Genomic DNA, 25657 nt, shown 5'->3' with positions numbered 1-25657 from the left:
ATACCACTTTTTATATTATGCATGATAAAATATGACACACTTGATTAATATGAATCCAGTATTGAAAATTTTGATTATTCTTTTGTCTATTAATGGCATTTCTCAACCTCATTTTCAAGTATAGTATTTCTCAACTTTTAAACAGAATGCCACAACACATGCAGTTAATTTTGTGACCCTCATGTATTTCAAAATTTATGCAATTGTAATATCAAATGAAATGATGAAAGAATAACAAATGACATTTTTTGAGTCTAGTGCCAATTCAATGAATTACATAATAACTTTCAGATTTGAGAAAATTGAAGCTTTAGGTAATAAAATGTTACAGGAAGTAGTTGTCACACCTGGACCAAAGTTTTTCTAAGTCTGAAGGCTCTGTGTTTAAGTTTTATGATTCTTTTGACTAATACAATTAATTTATATAAAATTTCAAAATCACAGCTACATTGTAACCTTTTTTTTTTGGAAACTGGCTCTTTTTTCTATTGACTTTTCACTTACCTGCGTAGCTTATATGTATTTGCCTTTGACTTCATGCAAGAAGCTAAAATTAACTGATACTTACTGAAGCACCTGTGTTATGCCAAGGACTGGTCTAGGCACTAAGTTGTGTTTTTGCTTGTTTTTAAGCAATAATTTATAAGCACTGGGATGATCTTATTTAATTCTATCATCAAGCTTCTAGAAAGTACATGTATTACTATTTTCAGTCATGGATGAAGGGATGAAAACACAGAAGAGCGTTGTCGTTGGTCCAGGATTTCAATCTAGTTAAGTGGCAGAACTAGGGTTTACATTACACTGTTTTGACTTGATACCTACCAAATATTTTCACTATATAAAGCTCTCAATGATGTTTAGTTCTTAGAAAAAGCAATTATAATAAATGTGCACAATGTTCTACTGTAATACACTCTTTGAGTAGCAGATGTAGTAAAGATGAAAGTGTGGTCTTAGTTATTTGGTTTTGATCAGCTGTTGCCTTTGCTTTTTTTATTTCTGCTTTCAAAGGGTTAGAGTATCTGTTATCTGCTCAGTAGCCATTAGATGGCAGTAGCGTTCTGAAAATGACGATAGTAATCCTATAAACATTTGCATTCAGTTTAGTTTACAAGGGATTTCAAATATGTTATCTTCTCATCAAATTATCACAATAACACTTTGAAATAGGTGTTAATATATCCCAAGTACAGTGGAGGAAGCAAATACTATATGATTAAAATATTTATTGCAGTTCACACAGCTAATATTAACCCAAATCTTAACATTAAATGACGGGTTCTTTTCACTATTTTTCTAGACCTTGATGCTTCTAATTCTAATACATTAGGTTAACATATTTTCGAAAGCTTTTGAAAATTATAGTAACATCTTAGAAGAAGAGGAGAAAAGGTTTGCTACACGCAGACATGCTTAATGTGGTGAAAAATAAGGATTGCTAGCCTAAAGGGAAAAGAAAAAACAAAAAGCTTTGAAAAGGAGACAAAGTCATAAAACAGAACAGTGTGGGGTCATTTAATGTAGGAACACATATCTCCATCTGTATGAGCAGGGTATGAAGCATTACTGTATTGCAATATATTACTCCATAGCATTTTAAAAATTGTTATAGCCCCAAATCATCAAGAAAAAAAGTTATATTCTGCCTACTCTAAAATTGTAAGCTGTATAATTCACTTTGGAAATGCAGCCATCTAAACTGTTAGTTTTATTTATTAATATGTTATGAGAAAATAATCCTAATTCTTCAGAAACTTTACCCAGAAGTATCATTTTATAAGAATTCTGTATTGCAAAAATGTGAATATATTTTAAAGTTCATTGAAAAAAAATTATATAATTTTCAATATTTTCCCCATATTTCTTCCCCCAAGTTCTTATAAATGACTGAATGGACATAAGAGGAGTTGTACATTAATTTAATATTGAGTTTTTAATATCAATTTTTAAAATATTTGACTTGTTCAAAATAGGACAAACACATTATTTTCTGTATTCAATTTGCTGTGTTAAATGCTGCACTTACATAGCAGAAGAATGGACATAAGTGGAGGAGAATTCCAGATAGTATGAAGTTGACCCCTTCTACTTCTGCTCCCTGTGAATATTCAGTGTTTTAAAGGCCTTATTCAAGTTCATGCTGTTATTTTGTAGTACAAACAGGCCTGTTAATAAGAAATTGGCTAGTTTCATTTAGCAAGTACACATTGCAATTAATTATTTTATTTTTCATATAAGTATCTACAGAGTAAATCACTTGTATTTGTGGATTTAAAAGTGCCTCTGCTATTTTGCCCCTCAGACTTTGCTATATTTCATGAAGATTGCTTAGCTGCAAAGAGGGCTCTTAGGTACAATAGTTTTTAAGACCTAATCAACTGTAGTTGAAAAATGTTTACACATTCTGACCTAATTTAATATTAAATGACAGCGATTTTAATGAAGTCACAGAATTGACTTGTAACCTGCTATTGTAGCGTTTTCCACCATTATAACTCTCTTCTGCTGTGCAAAAGGTCATCAGTGGCTCCAGTGCAGAGGATAGGGTCAATGGAAAAGATTTCCTTCATTCAGCATGGTTTTTCTGGAGCCATTCGAAAGAAAATATGTGGCTCAATATAAAATTTCATGGCCTCTAACAATTATGTGGTGACATCTCCAGACAATTGCTTGAGTAATGCCAACAACATCAGCTGTCACTATCAAAATGAACAAGTAATTAAGAAGCAAACGCTGGTCTTTGTTCAGAAGAAGTAGAATATTTATGTATTTAAAATCGTACACCAACAAGAAAAATAACCACTGACGTGTAACATAATTTTCTACAGTGCCTTAGGCAGAAAAGAGAGAAGTAATAATGAACATTTCACACTATTATAACAAATTAAATTATAATTGTACACACTAAAAACAATTACAGAATTTCTATTCCTTGGATTATAAAAATTTAATAGCATCATTTTATCAGGTTTTGCTAAAGCATTTGCCCCTTTTATATATATCTTGATGAGCCTGCAGTGAAATGGGGGGGTCCTTATTCTTATGAGGACCACCTTTTCTATAACAGAACACCTTAGTATGCTCGGATAACTTAAATACAGACATATTTGTCAGAATAATTAGTAGATTTGAGTGATACCACGATAATGCTGGCTCCTCAAACCTTTGGTAAGACCTAGCTCAGTTTATTCTTTACTGAGGTTAGGGGAAAATGTTACCTCCACTGAGCTCTGGTCATTTTGTGGAGAGGGAAGAACAATATAGGATTTATTAAGAATTTGAATTTGGTTTAAGATGGACCTTTTATTTTGGGAGCCTGATAAAGATTGGGTAAAGATCAATGTATTATAGTTTAAGAGAGTAGGATTGGCAGCAGCAAAATAAGGATTTTAAGGTGAAGGATTTTACGGTTTTTAGACCATAAGCTAACTGTTGATGTTTCCTATTGAAGAATTGGTGGGTCTTTGGGGGAAATCCTATTAATGAACAATAAAGTTAATTGCAATAGTTAAGTTATTCCAGTAAAGACAATGAAAGAGTAAATTGATGTTCATAGAGACAGTCATCTACCTGTTTGGAGATTGGTTTTAGGTTTGAATCTCCACATCGAGGGAGACAGAATAATAGATCAATTTTAACTGGAGACATGATCAATCCATATTTTTACTACTGTTTGAGGTGACACAATCACATACAAAGTTGTTGTCTAATCAACCATGACAGTCAGATTTTTCTTTTCCTTCTGCTGAATAGGCTTTTCTCGACCAGATCGTTGATGTTGGAGCAGTTGGATGATATCATTTAAGACTGGAGATTATACATCTGAACTGCAACACAAACAATGAAAGAAGGGTTCTGGTTAGGGTTTATTGTTCACTCCCAGCCAGAAGTTGAGTACACAGATTAAACAAGAGATAAACCCCACCCCCCATGCTGAGGTTGTTAACCAAACTACCAAAGTTTCTGATGTCTGGGAAAGAGGACAAAAGTATCTCCAGCGTAGGCCTCAAATGGGTATCTGGAAAGGGTTTCTGTAGAAAGAGGAAATCTCTCCTGGGCTAAAATATTTTAATACTTTGTCTAAACCTGTTCTCAACATCTTAACAGTGGTACCATATATAGGAACAGTAGTTGAATGATAGACTAAACCAACTTGTCATTGTAAACTTGTCCATATTGCAAGGTGATTAAGGTACCTAAAAAGTCTCTTTTGTTGCTGTTGTGAGATGCTGTCTCCTAAATAAACATCACTCGTATGCATTGAAAGATCTGGGTTCTCTTTGGATATCTTGGGACCGATAATAACTTGGGTCCGCTCCCTCAATTACAACATTCATAATTAGAAAATTATAAAAAATGCATATTATTTGGGGAACATAATGTAAAAATATTCTAAGGAAAACGTAAGGAAAGTCATTGCCATTTTTGCCAGGTGGTTCTTTTAAATAACATATTTCAGTGATTTAACAACTCACATTATTTCACACTTTAATATCTGATATTGATATGTTTATAATCCTATCTAATAAAAGCCTAATATGCTAAGTGTCCGGTCATCTGTTCAAGCAATCAAAGTGTAATATGCTAATGATATACTCAGACCACTGAACTGCTTGCTATGATGTGCACTGACCATCAGGGGGCAGATGCTCTGACCTGTATGTTAGCTTGATGCTGGGGTCCGGCTGATCGGGACTGAGCAAGATGGGCCGAACATGCCCTGGACCCCTCCTGCGGCCCCTCCCTGGCTGGTCAACCTCCTGTGTCCCTCCCTGGCCCCGATCATGCACCGTTGGGGTCCCTCAGCCTGGCTTGCACCCTCTCGCAATCCAGTACCCCTCGGGGGATATTGGAGAGCCAGTTTCAGCCCAGTGGTGGAATGACCGGTTGCTATGAGGTATACTGACCACCATGGGTCAGATGCTCAACACAGGACTGCCCCCTGGTGGTCAGTGTGCTCCCACAGGTGAGTACAGCTCAGCCAGAAGCCAGGCTCATGGCTGGCGAGCACAGTAGTGGTGGTGGGAGCCTCTCCTGCTTCAGCATCAGTTGGACATCCCCTGAGGGCTCCCGAACTGTGAGAGGGCACAGGCCGGGCTGAGGGACGCCCTCCTCCCCTGAGTGCACAAAGTATTATGTCCTCAAATAACAGCAATTTTGTTTTTCTTTTGAAGAGATACATAAAATTAATGTCTTATAATCAATGGTGTCTTAGATCCAAAAATATATATTATGTAAGAAAAATAGGAATCTCAGAGACACATAGGGTATAATATTAACCCGTGATTTTATTTTATTTATTTTTTTTATATATTTTATTGATTTTTTACAGAGAGGAAGGGAGAGAGATAGAGAGCTAGAAACATCGATGAGAGAGAAACATCCATCAGCTGCCTCCTGCACATCTCCCACTGGGGATATGCCCGCAACCCAGGTACATGCCCTTGACCGGAATCGAACCTGGGACCTTTCAGTCCACAGTCCGACACTCTATCCACTGAGCCAAACCGGTTTCGGCTAACCCGTGATTTTAGATCTCCACCTTTTAAAGGATCCAGAATAGCATCCAATTCTGATTGGATACACTTAACAGAATTTCATTTCCCTTTATATTGCCTCATTATTTTCCAAGGTAAAATATTCATCATCTTCAGTATAGTAATAATTTCAATAGTCATTTCTCCACTTGTGCACGTGGGTTATACAGTATATTTTATTGTTTTGTGCATATTCATGCATTTGTATGTTTATATATTTCCTAGCCTCCACCTACTATGATCTTCATCATTCTTATATATTATATATACTACCTTTTTGAGAGATTTCTGTTACTGAGAATTACATTTTAAAAAATTATTATTTTTTAATCCTCACTCGAGGATATTTTTCCATTGATTTTTAGAGAGAGTGGAAGAGAGAGGGAAAGACAAAGAGAAATATCGATGTGTGAGAAACCCATCCATGGGTTGCCTCCTGCACACGCCCTGACCAGGGCCCAGGTTGGGAAGGAGCCTGCAACAGAGATACATGCCCTTGACTGGACTCAAACCCAGGACCTTTAGGTCTGCAGGCTAACACTCTATCCACTGAGCCAAACTGGCTAGGATGAAAATTACATTTTTATCTCATATTCTACATTTTTATCACTCCATGAAAATAAGAGGTCAACCTCAATTGTGACTCAGAAATACTGACCATAAAGTCTCTACCTTCAGTTCAAGCCTCTCTCGTGATGTACATATAGATGTATTTAACAGTCTGTTAGGAATTTCATCCAACATTGTTAGTTATATGTAATACATTAGATGTAATACATTAGAGATTAACCTTATTCTTCCTGCCTTAAAATTTGTTTTTGCCCTATTTATTTCTCTCTTGGTGATTGACAGCAACATCATGCAGACTACAAAATTTGAAACCACGTCTAGCTAGCTTTAATTGATTCTACTTTGTAGTTATTCTTGATTCTACTCCCTTCTCTCCACAATTCTTATTTCCACCTTTATTTGGGCCAGCTTCATTTTTCCTCTAATTCTCTTCCCAGTTGGCATTTTGAGGCCCTTTCCCTGGCTCCAGTGGGCATTAGTGTCACTTATTTACTTATTCCCTTCCTTCCTTCCTTCCTTCCTTCCTTCCTTCCTTCCTTCCTTCCTTCCTTCCTTCCTTCCTTCCTTCTTCCTTTCTCTCTCGCTCTCTCTCTCTCTCTCCTCCCTCTCTCTCCTCTCTTTCTTTCCTTCTTTCTTTCTTTTTCACTTAGTTTCAGAGTTGATGCAGGCTTAGGATCTGTTTCAGTTTTCCTTCCATTACCCCACTCCGCAAGGTTTCTCTATCACATAAAAACTTTCATGATTAATGTTGACTTAATATCAGCTTTTAGAGACGTGGGCAGTAATCAGTGCAGGTAAGAGCATGGCAGTTGAAAATGCAGGAGGTGAGAGAGAATGTAGAATATTCAGGAGTTTCATTTTACTCTGTCTTCTGGACTTACTTTCTCTCCTGCAGCCACATTGTTATCCAAGTTCCGGCCCATTTGTCTTCTTCCTTTCTTAATTCACAGAAAGAAAATCTACAGGCTGCTCTCAGGTGTCAGTTGGCTCACAGGCCCAAAGGCACAGATTCCACCCTCAAAAGTGGTTTAACAGAGCATTTTCCCAACAAAAGCAGGGCTCTTCCAACTGGATCCGCATAACTGCCGCTGGAGGGTTGACCTACTCTCTGCCTTGCTACATTTGCTTGTCTCTTGCTTTATCTCTAAGTTTGACCTCCTCTAGTCAATTCTGCATATTACCCTCAAAATATGCTAACACACCAATCTGATCTTGGTCACTAATAGATTTACAATTGTTTTCATTATTCTACATCACCTTTATTGTACATTACAAGTTCCTTAGCTTTGCGTACAAAGTTCTCAAGATTCTTAACACTTTTTCTACATGATAAGATTGACTTCCAGCAAATATTTATTGAAGGTGTATGTACTGTTGGTCCTAAAATTATGGTATCAAATGAGACAGGTTGTAGCATATGGTCTAATGGAAAATTATATTTTGAAGCAATTATTAAGGGGGAAAAGAGCAGTGTACAGTGAGTGGAAAGAGGTGGAAATTTTGGTGGTAAAGAAAGGCCTCCTGAGAAAGTGACATTTAAGCTTTTATATAAAGGATAAGCAGAGAATAAATTTGATGTTGGAAGTGCTGCTTTCTCATCCTGAAATGTTCTTTCTTTTCTTATTAACTATCAGTGTTCAACTGCTAAAACGAAGTCTCAAAACCATTGATCTATTTGACGTCAGTGGGGTGCCCTTGAAAAAAATAAGTGTACTACTAAGGCAATGATGATAAGGACTAAGTAAACATAAGATATATTCAGGGGAAAGAGATACTTCTCTGGGCTGCAGCAGGTGGGATAGGCTTGAGGAGAGGTTGTACTTGTATTTAAATGAATTGCAATAAAGTCTGGGGTGGGGAGGCATTCTATGGGCAAGAATCAATATAAAGAAAAGTTTAAAGACATAAATATTTAAGTACATCTGAAAATTAATAGACGGTTACACCAACTTTGTGAAAGCAAAAGATTACTTGGGAATAATACATAAAAATTTTAATCTTATTATTTTTTGTCAAGTGTTTTTAAATAGTCAAAAACAAAGTAAAACTTTGGTTCTGACTTTCCTACAAAATAAAATATTAAATGTATAAATATTTGAATAAAGGTATAGTTGTTCTTTTTCAATATATGACTCTGCTGATATATGTGAATAAAAATTGTCATAAAGTATTAACCAGGGGAATGAGTTTTATGTGTTGGATCTTGGCAATATACTTTTCTAAATAACTCTGTACTTCTATTACTAGCAGAATTCTTTTCAGGTTGTTCTGAAAAATGAAATAATCTGAAAAAAATGTAGATAATTCTTTTAAAATATTTAGAAAGCATTTTTATGAGATAAGAAAGTTATATATTTTCAGAAAAAAAAGGTAAACTTTATGTGCAACCTTCAAAAGTAATTAAAGTCAATTTTTTTTTCTAACCAGCTTGTGAATATTAAGAGCCATTTTGTGTGTCCGGTAGACAAATATGTGTTCATATTTTTTATCCTAGTGAATTCTAATATAGATATTTTTCTTAGTTCAGCTGCTTAGTTCTTTGAAGATTCTTTTTCTAACCATGGAGAATTAGGACAAAAAGTATTAACCTCACTAAAAAGAACATATTATTTTAGAAAAGGGAGATAACTTAGATATATTCTAACTAACAATATTTATATATGAGGACATTCAAATCGATGAGTAAAATAATGTACTCTCATCTAACTTGAAAGAAATAGACTATGGAATGGAACACTTTGAATTAATTTTAGTTATATATGGCTTAATAAAATTAATGCATATTATAAATTAAAATTTAAGTTGAAGCTTTAAGTGACTGTGAATCTCAATAATATACTATGAGGTTTTTCTATGGCACTTTTTAAAAATTTGTGGTTGACTTTAGGTAACAAATATAATTCAAGCTATAATGATGATTTTTATGAACATTATTCAACACCCAGTGGAAAGAATTTCAAGCAAAATTATAAGCTAGGGTATTTCTTTAACAACTCTATGGTCCTAAGTGTATAGGTAGATCTGAGCTTCCAAGTGTATTTTTAATTTGATTTTAATTATATTCAGTAATATATATTTATATGTGCTAATTTTGAGCTTAGAGGCATGATGAGGTTTTTGTTATTCTAGTATAAGCAAACTATACTCTTAATGATTAGAATATAATGTTAATCAGCCCCATTTTCAATCTAGCTTTTATTATAGCCGCGAGGAACAGAAACTCATTTCTGTAAGAGGCATACCTGTGGTTTGGTTGTATTAACCAGATCTTTCTGTACTGACTGGTCCTGCCTGACACAGTGCAGAGAGGATGCTCATAGGTCCTAAATCGAGTAAGTGTTACAGATGGATTTGCTACTTTATTTTTTGTTTTCCATTTTATATTTTCAATACTCCTCCAGAGATGAATAAATTTACTAAAAACATAAAAGCTTTAGCCTATTATGCAAAATGCAAAGTTGCTTTATTAGGCAGAATTTCACAGCAGAATCTGTCCTTTTTATTTTTTACCTTCTACATTACCATCTTACCCTTATCTTTCTCTCCAACACAAAAAAGGAAATGCTCTGATATGCTTAGTGAATAACATCATATATAAAATACAAATATTTATTTTCATTATACTAAACATTAATTAAACAATATGACAATCTGGAATGTCAACCCGATGTCTTAAATGAAGGTAATTGAGAATGGTGCATCAAGGTTGCAGCCAAAGAATGTTGTGTCCTAGGAGACATACTTTATGACACATCTTATATGTACTTACTTTAGGAGATGCTTAGTGTTTACGTGGTTTATCTATAAATATCTCAATGGTCTTACTTTAGGCCTTTGAACTTATTCTCACACATTTGGTCTTTTATTATAAATAAGTGTAGCCTCCGATACCTGCCTAGGAATATCCTCTGGTAGATGTTATTTAGCTTATTATTTGCAAAATTGGACAGATACTAAATATAACTAAAATCTCTCTTCTAATATCAAAGTTATCAGGAAACTATCTCATGAGAATTTGAAAATTAATAACAGAAAATAAACATTTTAGATTTTGTGATTATGAAAGATTAGAAAAATGAAAACCTCTCAGTGTAAATATCCTTTAGGAATATTTATATAGAAGCAAATTTGTGTGTAGCTAAAACAAATCAAAATGAACTCTATTTTGCTTCCATTATAAATCAGAATTTTATTTTGTGCATTGAAATAGAGTTAAATAAATAGTTATTTTACAACATGCTCACAGAGTGTAATAAAACTGAGTATATATCCTGTTTTCATAGACACGCTCTGTGCTCTCTTAGTTTTGAACAGAAATAGTTGTGTGTGTGTGTGTGTGTGTGTGTGTGTGTGTTAGGGGTAGGTGAAAGAGAAATATAAGGGGAGGGGAAAGAAGAACTATTAGAGAGAATTAAGCAATGAATAACTGAATACATAAATTCATTATCCTATATAATAAAAGCCTAAAATGCTAAGTGTCTGGTCATCTGGTCGGCCGTTCAACCAATCAAAGTGTAATGTGCTAATGATATGCTAAGGCTGCTCAACCACTCACTATGATATGCACTGACCACAGAGGGCAGACAGTCAACTGGTCAACCAGTCGCTATGCTGTGCACTGACCACCAGGGGGCAGACAGTCAGTGGGACATTCCCTGACGGCTCCTGGACTGCTAGAGGGCTCAGGTCGAGCTGAGGGACCCCCCCCTGAGTGTACAAATTTCGTGCACTGGGCCTCTAGTAAAATATAATAATAAAAATATGTTATAAAAATATTATACTTATAAAAAGATTAAGATATATTTCAATTACCCATAATGATATTTGATAGGAAATCTCTAAGAATAGTTATAGATTATGAGGAATTTCAAATATGTTTTATAAAGAAAAATTATCTGTAACTACATATGCTTCTCTAACCATATCATGTTTGTTACAAAGCAAATTCTATTTATCAGAAATTTGCTAGATTATTATTTATTTAGTCAAAGTGCTTTTGGGTGAAGAAAAGTAATGCACTCATTTTCATTTACTCAATTGCTTTAGAGAAATAAAAGTCATGTAGAAAATATAGTACTAATTATTAATTATATTTTCCACCAGGTACACTTCCAAAGAGGGTTGCAATTGGCATTTTTCTATGTATAAATTAATAAGATTACAGTTACAATTTGGACTTATTTATACATTAAATAAATTTCTGATAAATTGTAAAAATTAATATTTACATATTCAGTTATATCTAACATTTGAACTTCTATTTCAGATGTATTCTCTTTAAGGAAGAAAGTGATCCCAACTATGCAAAAAATATTTTAAAAATGTAAAAAGCAGGTAAAAATCATTTGTGACAGTGTCAAAATCCATTTTCAAGGATATTTTTGCCTTTGTGTGTGCAGAGTTTATATTCATTTAAATCTCTAGTAGAAACTCTGAAATTCATCAAAAAGGAAATCAATTCACATTATCTTAGTAATCTTTAAAAACATATGTAAATTAAAATATATCACATAGCTAAGTCCAATTTAATTGACAGTTCTCACTGCTTCTCAGGGATTTGAATATTTAAATATTTTAGCAGCCACAATGGTTAGTGTTTCAGGAATAGTACTGCTTTAGAAGTACAGCACACTCACCACCTGTGAAAGCCATACAGCAAGTTTTCTTTTAAGATCTTTTTCATACAATAAAGTGTGTGATTCCTATGCTTATGTGTCAAACACTATCTTTTCTCCAGAAGATAATATGTGAAAGCCTATAATAAATAATAAATGTGATGTGTGCATGTAACTGACTAATGAATAACAAGGTACCTGACACACTCATTTCAGAGAACTTCAATAGGAAATCATTTGCAGGATTGCCTGAGCTAGCAAAGAATTTGAAAGCATTTCAATACTTCTGTGATAACAATTTTAACCAATAGCAGAAATCCAAGTGAGCATTATAAAACATTAGAAACGGAAATAATATTTTTCATGTTTTATTACATTCATAAATCTAAATTTAAGCTAAGTAAAATTGTTTAAGGAGGAGAAGATCTCTTTTGTAGAGGAGATTATGAATAGAAAAATAGAACTCACAAAATTTGTTTTCATTTTAAGGAATTATGTTTATGGACTTTTAACTTTATCTCTGTAATGCTGGCTTAAAGGAAGAAGGATTTACTAAAAGCTCGTATTTTAATAGTTTACATTTCCTTGGAGGGAGTGATGGGTGGAAGACTTGGATAAAAATAGTGATATTGATGGAAAGCACTCTGGCAGCTGATTTTTCTCAGGTCAAACAACCAAAGTTCTTCAAAGGTAAAACTGATGGCTGTTTTTAATTTCACAAGAGGCTCAGTTTACAGAGATGAATAATTTATGTTCTTTTTACATCTTTAGCCCAAAGGAAGTAATGATTTCCTACAATGCACACATTTTATTATCTCAACCCACTCAAATATTTAATTCTACTCTCCAGTGAAATTAATGTAAAAATAGAGGAAGAAGTGGAGTATAATCATAAGAATCTGAGAAATGTTCAAATGATTAGATGGGTAACATTAGTGAGTCATGAGCAGAGCATTCAGTGCCTGAAAAAAAGTAACAGAAAACAATTCTCCAAACTGCAACTATCAAGCAAGTGTTATATAAATTGATGGTAGTGAGTCATTTGATGTAGTTTATAAAAATAAAACCCTTCATTTTAGGAATCATTTAAGTTAACCTCGTTGTACATTCACATCGACAAATCTGATGACTGGACCTGAAAGTAAGGGTAGTGACAAAAAACACTGTCATGACAACATAGAAACAAATGTCTACTGCTAACAGCTTAGTTAGGGAAGAAAAGTAGGCCTTTACTTGACATTTCAGCTGTGAGTGAAGTTAAAGTTATATGGTTCTGACTAACTCTGCAAAGGATTAGTATGGTTAGAAAGAAGGAATAAAGTAAAGGAACATACATGATTCATCTTTAGATGCATTCTGTAAATCTTCAGAAAAACTGCCCCAATAGCTTGCCTTTGACAGGAATAGAACACTGGAGAGTCCAAGTATGGGGCAAGTCTCCTGCTACTGATAGCTCCAAACATAATAAAGTAATGAAATCCATGTCAGTTTCCTACCCCCTGTTACAATGTTTAAAGTCTTTAAATCCCATTGACTTTGTGATACTTAGGTAGAGAGGGGAATTTAGCAATCCTCTGGACATGTCCATAGACACTAATGAGGTCCTCCTGGCATCCGTGATGGCTCTGCTGAGGGCCAGCCCAACTTTCTCATTCTAGAGCCCCCAGATCTTCCCATGGGTCTGACAGTAATGGATATTACTGGAGAATAAACACATTGTGGCACATAATAAGTCATGAAAATGGTGTATTAAAAGAGTGAATATTTATTTTTCTCCGACTGGCTTATTTTGCGGAGAAAGATAAATATCACATGATCTTACGCATTTGTGGAATATAATGAACAGCATAAATTATAAACAAAAATAGATCCAGAGACATAGAAGCATGGAATAGACCGTCCAAACTCAGAGGGAAAGCAGGGGAGGTGAGCATCAACCTATGAAACAGAAGGTCAAGGTTCAATTCTCGGTCAGAGTACATGTCTGGGTTGCAGGCTCCATCTCCAGTGTGGGACGTGCAGGAGGCAGCCAATCAATGCTTCTCTCACATCATTAATCTTCTCTCTCTCTCTCTCTCTCTCTCTCTCTCTCTCTCTCTCTCTCTCTCTCTTCTCGCCCCCCCCCACTTGCTTTCTTTCTGAAATCAATAAAAATATATATTTTAAAAAGTCTCAATAAGGCCGAAACCAGTTTGGCTCAGTGGATAGAGTGTCGGCTTGCGGACTGAAAGGTCCCAGGTTCGATTCCGGTCAAGGGCATGTACCTGGGTTGTGGGCACATCCCCAGTGGGAGATGTGCAGGAGGTAGCTGATCGATGTTCCTCTCTCATCGATGTTTCTAACTCTCTATCTCTCTCCCTTCCTCTCTGTAAAAAATCAATAAAATATATTTAAAAAAAAAAGTCTCAATAAGCTCATAGTACTATAGCTTACTCAGCTTTACTAATAGGTAATCATTGTAAAGAAGCAAGAAAAATAGCAAATTTATACTTGTGAAGAATAGGAAGAAATTCAAATTTACTAATATTTTTGTCAACGTTTTCTGCCAACTTTTGTAAGCTTTTGTTTAGTCAATAATAACAACATAATGGAGATTTTTTAAAAAACATCCTAGTGTTTAATATTGATCCATTCAATTTAAAATTAGTTAACTTCTTAGAAACAAGAAAATATATAATATAGGAAATGGAAGCCATGTTTCTCCAAAAGAAGCTTTATTTCTGAAGAATTCTGTTCTCTTAAAATGTATAACCTGTAATTATTATTTTTTGAGGAAGAAACTAATAAAATTAACACCAGTATAGTGCTTGTTCTGTTGATGGATTGTGTGGAATGTATCTCTTGAATATAAGCTTAATGGAATAATAGGATTGTATTATTCTTCTAAGTTACTACTAGGCCACTAAACATTATTCCTTTGGCTTGTAATTATGTTTGAGTTTTTGCAAGAGGGTGGGGAACATTAAGTGATCGCAGATTAGCGGTGTTTTATTTGTGCATATCATAAATATGACAACATGTTAATTGTTTTTCACTTAAGCTGTGTAATTTATGGCTGCCACAGATAATGATACTTAAAATTTCAATCAACATTAATATTTTCTGCTAGGCAGTAAATGATAGAGACTCATTATATAGTTAAAATATTCCTTGTTAATGACTGCTTTAAAATAGTTTAAGATAATTGTTTTAGAAACTATAAAGCTAAACACAAGGACTATTTTAATTTTGTAAATTTGTTTAATTTCAAATACTTTTTAAAACTTAAATGGATTACAATGTTCCTAATTTAAGTCTAAGTACAAAAATTTCAGTATCCAAGATCTCATAGAGTAGTAGAAAATTACATTTTCATTTACATATAAGATATACTTGACAGAGGTCAAGACTAAATTCAGATAAGGTTAATAATAAAAATCTATAGCAGTTCTTACCAATAGGATTGTGTTTTTACTTTTGTATACCTGCACAATCAGTTATACTGAGGGAGATGCCCTGCCTTGATTAATGGGATTATTCATCAAGAGTAAATGAAAATGTCCTTTTCTAGAAGCTAATTTGCCTTAGCTTTAAAAAAATTTAACAAACAACATTCTAAATAAAAAGCAGATAATTATAAATTTGCTGTTATGAATCTTCAGCAGAAAACTATGTCTCAAAAGTATGTCTCAAGCTAGAAGATACAATTATGCTTAGCCTAGAAATGATATGAATATTGTGAATCAAGGGACATTTTTGAATACCACTTATATTTCAAAAAAGAAAAGCAAAAACTGAGCTGAGAATAAGAGCTTATAGCTAGAAGAGAGTTAGAAATCATCTAATCTTTAGTCTTTAGTTTATGAGACCAAAAATATTGAGACCTATAAATGGTTAAAATCAGATCTATTTAAAAGAATCAAATTTTCTGACTCTAAATCTAGTATGTTTATACCATAAAAAACGGATACATCTGTCACTTATAATGCCATACATATTTAGAAAATTATGTAATGGAGATACTTAATGAATATAGGTGAACATGTTTATATTTGTATATGTCTCTCTATATAAATGAATAATATAAATATACTTCTATCTACATATTTTTTGAAACTTGAGTGCTAATTGACATTCATCATATTGGACAGAGATAGCATGATGAGATAGGCATACAGAGGTGGGAGCAAAAATCTTTAAATTTCCCCTTTTACTTACTAGGTGGCTGTCTTTGGAAAATTGGTTAATATCCCTGAATCCATTTGCTTTCTCTCCTGTAAAATGGGGATAATGAAACTACATTTGCTGGTTGTAAGAAAGGTTAGAGATAATGCAGATGATGTAGTCAGCAGTCATTTTATATTATTCTGTTTGTATGACACATCAGCACATTGAGGCCAGCAGACTGTTTATGTCTCAATATAATATATCTAATGTACTAACATGATTTAAATCTGAAAAAATATACTACTGATTACTTGGGTACATAAGTACTAGAACTGGAAATATTATGTTTGAATGTATGAAAATGATCTTTGGTCATTGAATAGCTACTTGTGATTTAATGTCCAGAAGGCTTTATTACTCTTGACTAATTGTGATAGGAATTTTTTGTCAACAGTAAGTAAAAACATGGACTTTGCAATCAAAGAGACTTGGTTTAAAGTCCTGGATTAGCCACATAATTAACTGTCTGAGCATTTTATTCACATCTCCACATTTCTGTGTAAATAAATAAATCCGATATAATAAAACATAGTATACAAATTGTCCCACCCCCACTGGAAGTTTCTCTGGGAGTTTGTCCTGGAGTTCAACCAAGGGGCATGGCTGGCCGGGAGAAGGGAGGGAGGCCTCGGCTGGCAGTCAGCAGCCACTAGGAACCCTACCAGTGCACTGGGCCTCTAGTAAATAAATAAATAAATAAATAAATAAATAAATAAATAGGCAAATTAAATAAACAAATAATACAACTTTCTTGAAGAGTTTGTTGTGATGGTTAAATGAAATAGTACATTTAAAAAGGTTTCCTCAGTGCTTGATACAGAAAACTCTATAAAGTTAACTATTATATGTCGTTATTATTGTCATTACTAATTCAATGGCCCTTTTAATTTCTCTTAAGAAACTAAATTGGGAGTAGCCAGGGTGGGGTTGATGGGGGAAAGAGAGACATGTGTAATACTTTAAACAATAAAAAAGAAAGAAAAGGAAAATAAACTTAAAAAATCTTTGCACAATTGCAGAAATGTGAAAGTTATTGGAAACTGAGTAGATTGCAGTGCTTTTGGATAAATATATATAACCAGTGATCCCTTGGTATTAACATGGGGAGACAATAAATTGGTCATTTAATTTAAATGGGTATCATGTTTCATTTAGTTAGGATACTTTCAAAATCTGATTCACCCATTATTATATAGCTTTTTTTTTTCTTACACAGGCAAATGTTGATGTATTTCTATAATATTTATATAATTCTATAAAAACTACATACTTATAAATGACACTAGAGGCCCGGTGCACAAAATTCGTGCACTGGGGCGGGGGGAGGTTTCCTTAGCCCAGCCTGCCCCCTCTCACATACTGGGATCCCTCAGGGGATGTCCTATTGATGGCTTAGGCCCACTCCCTGCTCCCCTTGGGGAGCAGCCCTAAGCTGCAGTCTCGCCTCCCTTTGTGGGAGCCAACTGGGATGATCAGGGGAAGGCACCAGCCCCATCACCCCGCTGCTGCAACCACTGCCAGTCACCACAGCCACCAAGGTTTTTTCATCAACACGGACTCTAGTCCCTTCACCATGAAAAAATGACAACTTTCTTTAGGCATTTTCAAGATGTGTCTTTCATAGGATATGACATTTCTTTATTATTTTTTTTTATCCTCACCTGAGGATATGTTTCCATTGATTTTTAGAGAATGTGGAGAGAAAGGGAAAGACAGAGAGAAACATCAAAGTGAGAGGAACACTTTGATTGGTTGCCTCCTGCATGAGCCCTGACCTGGGCCCCGGCCATGGAGGAGCCTGCAACCTAGGTACATGCCCTTGGTCAGAATTGAACCCAGACCCTGCAGCTGCAGACCAAGGCATTATCCACTGAGCCAAAAGGGCAGGATATGACATTTTTTAGCCCTCCAGCAGTGAACCTCATTTTTTTCGCCAGGAGTGTGGTGAAAAACCCTAGATCACATTTTTGGATTGTTATTACCCAAGTTACTAAGAATATTACCAGTGGCATACAGGGAGCTTATCCAATGAGCGGTCAGAAAAGGTGTTTCCTCTGTAGTTCACACCAATCGGCAGCTTTGCACCCCGCCCAGGCCTGACGCTTTGGCCAGAGGCATTGACCCCCATCACCCTCCAATCGCGGGATCAGCCCCTTGCCCAGTCCTGACGCCTCTGGCCCAGGCATCAGGCCTGGGCAGGGGACCTCCATCTCCCTCCGATCGCTGGCTCCGACCCCTGCCCAGGCCTGACACCTCTGGCCGAGGCTTTAGGCTTGGGCAGAGGCCCCCCCGCAGCTCCGATGGCCGGCTCTGCCCCTGCCCAGAAGCCCGCTGGTTCAAGCCCTTCCTACGCTGCTCAGGGCCCACACGGGGCCTTCCTCAGAGTGACCTGGGTGCTGATGATGTTCCTGGGACCCAGGCCGCTGGGCACCTATGTATGCAAATTAACCGCCATCTTTGTAGGGTTAATTTGCATACTCATCTGATTGGCTGGTGAGTGTAGCAGAGTGACACCAATTTACATGTTTCTCTTTTATTAGTGTAGATTGTTAACGTAAACAAACAACAAAACAAAAAAACTGGTTAGTACTATAATAGAGCAATAATGAAAGATGATGGTGGTAGGAAAAGAAAAGGAAGGGCTAATTCACATAACATAAACTTGTGAAAATAATTTAAATTTCTAATTTAAAAATTCAAATAAACCCAATAATAAATGCACTGGATTTATTGAAGGAAAGCAAGGTATTTCACGGTAGATCAACATCCCTGACCTTAATCAAAATTGATATTGTCTTTTAAAAAGACAGCTACAGAGTCCTACTATATGTATCTATCTATCTCTCTGTCATCTATCTGTCCATCTATCTGTCATTTATCTGTCTGCTATCAAAGACCAAGTTAATTACACTCTGGTCCTAAATTATTAAAAAGGAATTTTTATTTGGGGCAATACAAATAACAAAATAATGGATTTATCAATATGAGCATATTTGAAATATGAAAAATTATATTATGTGTGATTTTTTAAACTGTCATGCTATTGTCCATTAAAATAATAAAAATACCTGAGTGGTAAAACATTATGCAGTTATCATTTCATTCCTATATAGTTTTGGTTACTGTCATTGTCACAGAACTTATAAGAGAATATACTTTAAAGTACTGATTTTTAATAATTGATAAATATTGTCACATTCTTTTAACTTATTTGCAAAAGGCTATACTTCTAACATCTCTACCCCAATACTTATTGATTGGAGTTGAGTGAGGCAGCAGTGTATTTTGAGTCTTATTCTTCTCTGTTCCAAGACTCTTCCAAAACCTTCCTAATGCCGCGACCCTTTAATACGGTTCCTCATGTTGTGGTGACCCCCAACCATAAAATTATTTTCATTGCTACTTCATAACTGTAATTTTGCTACTGTTATGAATCGTAGTGTAAATATCTGATATGCTATATGTGTTTTCCAATGGTCGTGACCCACAGGTTGAGAACCGCTGCCTTGGAATCGTCTTCTATATCTCCTAATTCTGGCTGAAGGCCACACACACACACACACACACACACACACACACACACACACACACTGCAAGAACTGGGGTAACTTGGGCTTGAGAATTTACTTCTGAGTACTGTCCAAAGACAGAGTCTATCCCTGAAGTCTTCAATGCACACATTCTTTCCAGCTTGCTGGACTGGATTTGAGTGTACTCTGTGCAGAGGAATGATTTGAGTCTCCAAAAGATGTTGTTCCACAGTACAGATTTTTCTAAATATCTTTTCTTCTCTATACAGTTTGGGTTGTTTTATGTGAGTCTCACAATCTTTTCTACTTTTTTAAATTTTGTTTTATTGTTTAAAGTATTACAAAGAGTATTACATATGTCTCCTTCTTTTTTTCCTTAAGATACTAACCTATGTGCCAATTGATATGGACCTAGGGGTACTTGATTATATGATCACAGGACTATTTTATTTATTTTCAATAAGTTTAAATCCTTGAGAGGTACAGCATTACACAGATGCTGTGACCAGTGGCCTTAGCAGGAAGGTTGCTTTGGCATTTAGCACAAACCATGCTGCTGTTTCCACAAGTTATCTTTCCCCAGATTACTCTGGTTTTGTTCGGTTTGCCAACAGGAGTCACTGTGTTGTTCTTTGCTTTGTACACATAAGCACATCTCTTGCCTAGATAGAATTCAGTTTCATCTCCACATAAACACCTTCAATTTTAAGGAAAGCTGTGTGCTCCCTCTGGTTCCGGAGCCCAGCTTATAGCCTGCAAAAATGGCGTTGGACCACAGCCTTCCAGGCATACATGTCCTTACAGAAGTCCTGTTTATAGGACTATTTTAAAAATTTCTCAGAATATCTTTGTCTTCTGTGTAGGCTTTGCAAATTCTTAATTACTCCAAGGTCATCCAGAGACCTGGAATTAACATTTAAATCTCTTAAGACAAGGGATTTTACCTATTTTCAGGGAGCTTTAGCTTTAAGAGGCAATTTAGCTTCAAGGGTTTTTTTGTGACTAGAGGGCAGTGGTAGTAGGTGAGAGAAGATAACAGCAGTTAGGTTCAAGTTGTTAGGGTTTGAAGTGTCTTAAAGAAATAGTTTAAAAAATTTTACCATAGTCAAGGAATCCTTTATGAAGTTCATTTTGGCATCTGAGTTTCTTTTGGAGACTTCCTCAAACCAAGAAAAATCTAGACAATTGAATATTTGGGATTTTGCTTTCTTTTTGTTTTAAGGCTGTTTTCATATAAACAATTTTATTCATATTCAAAATTATCAAAATGTGTCTATGTTATCATCTCATTTAGTTCCAGGCTGCTACAACAAACTACCACAGACTGAGTGGTTTAAGAAGTTTATTTTCTCCCAGTTCTCGAGGCTGGAATTCTAAGATCAAGGGTTAAACATTGTCATTTTCTGGTGAGAGCTCTCTTCCTGACTTGTGAACAGCTCCCTTCTCACAGTGACCCTCTCACAGTAGAGAGAAAAAGAGAGAACAAGCTCTCTGGTGTTTCTTCTTATAAGGGCTCTAGTCCCATCATGAGGGCCCCATCCTCATGACCTCATATAAACTTAATTATCTCCCCAAGGCTCCATCTCCAAATAACATCACATTAGAGGTTAGGGTTTCAAAATATGGATTTTGGGGAGACATAATTCAGTCCATAGCAATTATCTATGTTGAAATGATTCAATTTAGAACACCAGTGTCCAAATTAGACTTATTATGAAAATGCAATTATGAGACACCTGTGAGAGTCAGCAATGTTTGGTTCAGGTGCTTTTGTACCTTGTATGTATACTTTGGACAGTTGGCTGTATCTAATAGCAGATTATAGAAATGTCTGGTGGATGAGTGTTTGGAGATGAGACAGAACAGGGCACACCTAGAAAAGTTCTCATGAGTTTCTGACAGGTGCTAAAAGCCAGAATCAATCTCTGACATGGTTAGTATGTGGCTAGGGGACATTATTTACACTTTAATAATGTTTAGCTGCCATTTGTTCTTTTTCAAGATGACAAAGGAGAAGATAAGTGAGGGTAAAGCTAAAGCATAACCATTTGAAACATTGACCCTGGGATACCCCTATAGGAATTTTACAAAGCTGGCATTTTAATCATAGCTCTTTTATGTTTTGCCAACTTATCAAAAAAATCACATCTTTTAAATTTTTTAACAAGTTTAGCATTCATTTTTAATATGGACACTAATCTTGGGTGCTGTTTGCTAATATTTATACTTCCTATAGTAAACGGCAAAGCTTTCATTACTATGAGGTCATATTCTATGATGGAAGATTGGAACAGTATTAATGACATGTTCTGATACTAATGCATCCATGTTCTATGTTATTTGGTCACAAATAAAATATTGATAATCCAAGAAATATATTAAAACTAGAGGCCCAGTGCACTGCACGAAATTCATGCACGGGGTGTGTGTGTGTCCCTCAGCCCAACTTGCACCCTCTCTAATCTGGTAGGATCAGGCCTAAACCAGCAATTGGACATCCCTCTCACAATCCAGGACTGCTGGCTCTCAACCGCTCGCCTGCCTGCCTGATTGCCCCTAACCACTTCTGCCTGCCAGCCTGATCACCCCCTAACCACTCCCCTGCCACCGTGATCAATGCCTAATTGCTCCCCTGCTGGCCTGATTGCCCCTAACTGCCTTCCCCTGCCAGCCCGGTCACTCCCAACTGCCCTCCCCTGCAGGCCTGGGTCCCCCCCAACTACCATCCCCTGTAGGCCTGGGTCCCTCCCAACTGCCCTCCCCTGCAGGCCTGGTCCCTTCCAGCTGCATTCTCCTGCTGGCCTGATCACCCACAACTGGCCTCCCCTGCTGGCCTGATCACCCACAACTGGCCTCCCCTGCTGGCCATCTTGTGTCACATGGGGTCGAACATCTTGTGTGTTGGAGTGATGGTCAATTTGCATATTACCTCTTTATTAGATAGGATTCTGATATATCTATCAGAATTTTTGAATATTAATATAATTTTCTATTTTATATACATATAATATTTGAAAAATACCCTTATCAAAAGGGTTGAAAATCATTCATGGACCTGTACAAATTATTTCTCATGTCAAAAGATTTGACTATTAAGCATTCACATTAAAGAAATTTTCAAAGTGGGATATTTTCTCTGGGTAGGCAGCAGTAGCCGTTCAGAAAAGGTGTTCAATGAATGTCTAAAGGGAAATTTGTGATTGCATCTATCAAGATCTTGTGGACTGAGAAATTTTAATTTACTTTGGAATGTGAACTAAAGTATGCTTATGCCTTTTTTAGATGTACATAATTTCTGGACACGTTAGTGACATAAAATGTAGCCATGACTTCCATCATCCAGAAAGATTAACAGGGCTTAAAAAAGGGAGTGTTGTAACAAAGAAAATGTTTCTTCAGAATTATGAGATTTGTTAGTAAACTATGAAAGGTTAGATTCTTTCAGATAACTCATCCCTTAGGGAGAGACCTAAAGGAAATTGGGAAGTGTGATATTGCTGCTGTTGTTCCCTTTCTCCTCCCTCCTAATCAGCGTGGTGATCCTATGGAAATATTGGGCTGTTACAGTGACTTGTTATATTTGGTTGAATGTGCAGAATGTTGCTATATGTATTGATTTATTTGATTCGGTGCCTCTAGAGCCAGGACCAACAGTATATATTATTCATGGTTAGCTCCTGTGAAATTAGCACTTGCTTATGAATTGAGAACTTGGGTGCTACAGGATAAAATACCAACAACTTGGCTTGACATTTATGGCTCAGTATACCTTGGTCCCTGTGTGATTTTTATCTATGCAGTTATACTTCCTGACTTTCACCAGCTCAACCAGAGATTGTAGTTATGTGAAACTCTTCAAAGGCCCCCTTATTCTGGCTTCTATATTTTCACTTAAGTTGGACAGTTGAATTATCTACTTCTTTATTATCAAACCAAATCATACTCAAATTAGTTGATAATGCTACTTTCTATTCTAAGTTGAAATTTTACTATAGACTGAAGAGATTCCAAAATAAAGGTGATTACTTCATATGCAACAGAATAAAGAAGGCAAAGGGAAGATGACTTTTTTTTTTTTTGTAATTCAGAATCTTTTCTAATGATAGCAAGGGGTGAGCAGCCTAAAACGATTAGCTGCAACATATTTGAATTATTTTTGTTATTTGAATCACCTATTGAAACTATATATTTGATATATTTTTGTAATGTGTAACTCATATGTAAAATTCTGAAGAGTGGATTTTTCTAAAGGAGATAATTGAACAATTTAGCTTCTTAAAAGTAAGGATGGGCATTATGTGGTTTATATTGCTCTTCATACTTTGCAAAGTGAAGCCCATTAAATAACCCATCAGTACTATAGAACTAAATACTTATCAATTATGTCTCATAACCTGTGAGAGATTCTTCATATAGCTGATGTAATTTTTTCAACAAAGATGAATAATAATTCATTTGATACTTGTTCTTTTGTTCTGGTCAGCCAAAAAGTTACTGCAAAAAAGAGGACAGAGGGAAAGGAAAGAAGGAGAGGGGTAAGGGAGAGGAGGAGGAGGAAGGGGAGAAGAGGAAGATGAGGGAGGGGAGAGTGGGAAGAAGAGGGAAGCAGAGGAGAGGGCAAAGGAAGGAGGAAGAAGGAGAGGGAGGGGAGGAGAAGAGATAACATTGACTATTCAGTAACTACTCATTGGTTGATATTTAATCTAGTACTAAAAGATGTAAGAGAAGATTTACTGAGATCTTTGTGAAAAAAGAAAAAAACACACAAACAAAAATACCTATAATACTTCCTCTTACTAGAACCTGAGTAGTAAACTGCCACGTTTGTTTGTTTGTTTTGTTAATCCTCAGCAGAGAATATTTTTCCATTGATTCTTAGAGAGAATAGAAACGCAAGGGAGGGACAGAGAGAGAAATATCAATGTGAGAGAGACACATCAATTGGTTGCCTCCTGCAGACAACCCTGGCAGGGATCTAGCCTGCAACTGAGGCACTTGCCCTTGACTGGAATGGAACCCAGGACCCTTCAGTCCATTGAGCCAAATCGGCAAGGCTAGGGCAAAACCAGTACATTTATAATGTTGTTGAAATCAAATAGCAATTATTCCCTAAAGTAGCAGGGATATTTTTCTGTTTTTGTTCACTGTTTCTTCTTCTGAACCTAGAATATGGTATAGATTTAACAAATATTTTTTGAATAAATTATCTTTTTTATTTAATTAAATTACATGGGATACTATATATTTAAAGTGACTACTAAATAACTATTTCAATTTGTGTTAGTTTATAATATCCATGCAGATTATAAACTAAAACTTGCATTATTGCCTTGATTTATATTGCATTATATGTAATAATCATCAGCATTAAAAACAAGCAAACAAACACCTAACTCAGAAAGTACCCAAGGCAAAACAACTTTGGGCTGATAAGAGAAGAAATGTGGGTGATACATAAGTAAGCTCAATATACTTTTGTCTAATAAATGGGAACACATCTGGGAAAGTTACATTCAACATAGTTTTATTAACATATAATTAGAATATTTTCTCCATAAGTTTTAAAAGATATTTTATAACATTATAATGTAAATTTAATAGTGGTTTTATTCTTGCTCCTTTGAAAAACCGAGGTAGAATATGTTTCTTAACAATGTATAATGTCGACATGCTTATCTTGAAAGAATGACACTAAAATGCAGTTTGGTTTAAGCTACCCTTCCCCTGAGGACATTATCTATTGCCTATAAAGAGTGCTTCGCAAATTCTTTGTATTCTACTAGAGGCCCAGTGCACAAATTCATGCACAGGTGGGGTCCCGAGGAGGGGGGGTGCCGCAATGTGATCAGCCCTCTGGGCTAGCGGTGGCCGCTTTTATATCATTTCTTCCTTGCGGAGCATCTAGGGAGGGGAAGTGGCCTCGGTGCCTGAGGCTGACTTCCAGGAGGCCAGTTGCGCTGTTGGGATGGTGAAGGCAGTGCTGGTCCGTCTGTGCCTGGCCTGTTCTCCATCTTCTTTTTCCTCCTTTTAATTATTTTTTTTCTGTGTTCTAGAATTTAAGATATTAGATTACAGACATTATGGGTTAAGCATTATTTAAATGCTATAGGCCTTATAGTGCATGTTTTCCCAGAATGGATAACAACTATGATTTCATCTTGTGCTTGGGAAATTAATAAAATATTTGTCCCTACTT

General features: G+C 35.7%; 1 protein-coding gene and 1 pseudogene across 3 annotated transcripts in view; one reads left to right on the top strand and one right to left on the bottom strand.

Annotated features, from left to right (window-relative positions):
- The window catches only part of CCSER1 (coiled-coil serine rich protein 1), a 942549-nt gene that overhangs the window by 245838 nt on the left and 671054 nt on the right, over positions 1–25657 (top strand). The gene's annotated exons all lie outside the window — the stretch shown is intronic.
- LOC308529520 (large ribosomal subunit protein eL33-like) lies at positions 19927–20266 on the bottom strand (annotated as a pseudogene). Its single transcript has one exon. The product of its transcript is annotated as a large ribosomal subunit protein eL33-like (transcript).

The sequence above is a fragment of the Myotis nattereri genome (genome assembly GCF_964212035.1).
Source record: "Myotis nattereri genome assembly, chromosome: 1".
Classification (NCBI taxonomy): Eukaryota; Metazoa; Chordata; class Mammalia; order Chiroptera; family Vespertilionidae; genus Myotis; species Myotis nattereri.
The sequence above is the reverse complement of the archived record's forward strand: the minus strand, read 5'-3'. Positions and strand labels throughout refer to the sequence as shown.